Source organism: Carlito syrichta, unplaced genomic scaffold, assembly GCF_000164805.1.
Source record: "Carlito syrichta isolate Samal-C Ts95f unplaced genomic scaffold, Tarsius_syrichta-2.0.1 Scaffold301321, whole genome shotgun sequence".
Taxonomy (NCBI): Eukaryota; Metazoa; Chordata; class Mammalia; order Primates; family Tarsiidae; genus Carlito; species Carlito syrichta.
Genome location: NW_007245417.1, coordinates 3,429 through 6,856, shown reverse-complemented (window position 1 = coordinate 6,856; position 3,428 = coordinate 3,429).

Here is a 3,428-nt window from a genome sequence, read left to right as displayed (position 1 = left end):
AAGAGGAAATGCCAGATGTTTATTTAAATTGATGGGTCATTTCAGATGTCAAAGGGTTGAAGGATTATAACAGTAAGCCTTCCTTTCTACTCGTTTTTCACATTTACCCTAATATTGATAGTTTTCTGAATAACTGCTAGACAACCATCATTATTTATTCATTAACTCATATAATCTTCCTGATAACCTTATCAGGTCAGACAATATTATTCCCATTCTACAGAAGGAACTCAAAGAGAGCACAATAGTCCTCCTGAGGTGAGGAGAGTGAAATCTGAGTTTGAGGAGGCCAAAGAAATTATAATTTGTGGAGCAAGATACCAGAGAGGAGTATCAATTTAGAGAAAGAATACCAAAACCATCCATGTGGGTATCTTTCCAAAATAAGTTGATTACTAAGATGTTTAAGCAAAAGGTGAAACTCTACAAGAGCGGACAAAGAACTACTAGGAGATTATTAGCTACACAAGTCCTAGAATTCATAGGAGGTTGAGAGATGTTTGAGTTTCAACTAGCTGGGGTGGAAAAACATCATAGAACAACTGGGACAGTCAGCAAAGATATCGAAAACTCACACCTTTGCAATAAGGATAAGCTAAGTCATGGTAAAAGGCACTTGAATTACCTTAACAAAACTTAAAAGCAAGTTTCACCTATGTGATCCATTGATTTTCAACAAAAGGGCATGGCAATTTAGTGAGAAAAGTCTTTTCAAGAGTGATGCCAGAACAACTAAATGTCCTCATGTAAATAAATAAACATAGATAAAAGTTAACTCAGAATGGATTATACAACCAAATATAAAACTAAAATAATACAAATTTTAGAAAAAAAATTTGTGGTTAGCTAGGCAAAGTTTTATTTAAAAAAGAACACAAGAAATACAAACCCAAAGAGAAAAAAACAGATAGATATTACCAAAATATAAAAATTAAAAGCTGTACTTTTAGAAAGACACCATTAAGCAAGTAAAATGACAAGCTACCGATTGAGAGAAGATATTTGTAACATGTGTATCATACAGAATATTTCTTACACTCATTATATAAAAACAACTCTTACAAATCAATTATTACAGTGGGCACAGTGAGTCATGCCTGTAATACCAACACTTTGAGAGGCGGAGGCAAGAGGATTGCCTGAGTCCGTGGGTTTGAAACCAGTCTGGGCAACAAGGTGGGACCGTGTCTCTATAATAAATCAAAAAATTAGCAGGACATGGTAGTGCACTCTTGTGGTTCCAACTACTTGGAAGGCTGAGGCAGAAGGATTGTCTGAGCCTAGCAGGTCAAAGCTGCGGTGGCCATGAGCAGTGTGCCACTGCACTCCAGGCTGGGCCACAAGTGAGACACCGACTCATACAAACAAACAAACCAAACAAAATCAGTAATTAGAAGAGCAATAACCTCATAAAAAAGGGCAATACATTGGACCAGATTTCTTCCCTCTCAGACACACATGCATGTACATATGTGCATGCACACACACACACGTATACTCACATGTAGCTAAAGCCATTAAACAGAAAAGAATTATGCAACATTATCAACATGCAAATAAAAACTATGATGGGATACTATTTCACACATCTTAGAATTTCTGTAATTCAAAATACTGATAATATCATGTATAAGGCAAGAATGTAAAACAGCTAGAATCTTCTTACGTTGCTGTGGAGAGTATAAAGTTACAGCTACTTTGGAGAACATTTTGATAGTTTCTTAGACACTTAAACATTTATTCACCAAGTGAACTGAATTTGCACATTTATTTATTTACCAAAGGCAAGTAAAGCACACATCCACACAAATACTTACATACAGAAGTTTATAGCAGTTTTACATGTAGTAGTCCAAATTTCTTAAACAGTGAAAGGAAAACTTAATGCAATATATTCATTCAGTAGAATATAATATATGGAGCAATAGAAAAGGAACAACTAGTAATACACAAAAAAGTGAATACAAAGAAAAATCATTATGCTGAGCAAAAGAAGTTAGATAAAAACAAATACCTTATTATTAAATGTTTCTACAATTCTAGATTATTTAAAATTAACCTACAGTTATAGAAAGCAGATTAGTAATGACTGCAACCTAAGAAGAAAGGATAGATTACCAAATTGCATGGGGTAAAAATAAATGCTTACTATTTTATTGTGATAGTTTTATATGTGCCACATTAAAAGTTAATCAAACTGTAAATTTCAAATACATGCAGTTTACTATAGTTCAAATGCATCATATTAGTTAAAAGAAAAAACTTTAAAGGTAACAGATTTACATACAAAGTAAAATAACTGTCAAAATAAAATTGCAAATGTTTTAAGTATACCTAAAGAACATATAAAAGAGAATCAAATAAACTTTTAGTTTTTTTATTGAAGTAAACTATACATATAGCATTTACTATCTTTGCCATTTTCAGCATATGGTTCAATGGTAATAAATACATTTATATAGTTTTTTACTGTCATCCTCCTTTCATTCCTCCCTTTCTCAGCCTCTGTTTACCACCATTCTACTCTATTTTCATGAGATCTTTTTTAGCTCCAGCATACGAGTGAGAACATGTGATATTTGTCTCTCAGTGCTTGGTTTATTCACCGAAAATAACGCTCTCCAGTTCTCTCCATGTTGCTTCAAATGACAGAATTCATTCTTTTTAATGGTTGAATAATATTCCATTGTGTATATATTCCACGTTTTCTTTTTCCATTCATACATAGTTGGGCACTTAGGTTGATTACACATTTTGGCTATTGTGAACATAGGAGTGCAGATATGGTTTCAATATATTTCTTTTCTTTTAAATGCATAACCACTAGTGAGATTGCTGGATCGCACAGCAGCTCTATTTTTAGATTTCCGAGAAACTTGTATATTGTTTTCCATAGTGACTGTACTAATTTACATTTCTACCAACAGTGTGAAGTGTTCCCCTTTCTCCATAGCCTCCAGAATTTGTCTTTTTGATAAAAGCCATTTTAACTGGGATGAGATAATATCTTATTGTGGTTTTGGTTTGCATTTCTTTGATGATTAGCGATGTTGAGCACTTTTTAAAAATATACCTATTGGCCATTTGTACGTGTTCTCTTGAGAAATGTTTTTTCAGATCTTTGCCCATTTTTAATAGATTATTTTTTGTTTCTTTTATTTTTGCTATTGCATTATTCGAGCTCCTTATGTATTCTAGTTATTAATCTTGTAAATATCTTATCCCGGTCTGAATATTTTCTGTTTATTCTATTTATTTTTTACTTTGTTGTGCAGAAGCTTACTAGTTTGATATAATCGTATTTGTCAGGCCATGCATGGTGGGTCATGCCTGCAATTCCAGTACTTTGGCTGACTGAAGTTAGAGGATCACTTGAAGCCAAGAGTTCAAGACCAGACTGGGCGACATAGAGAGATGCCACAACATGA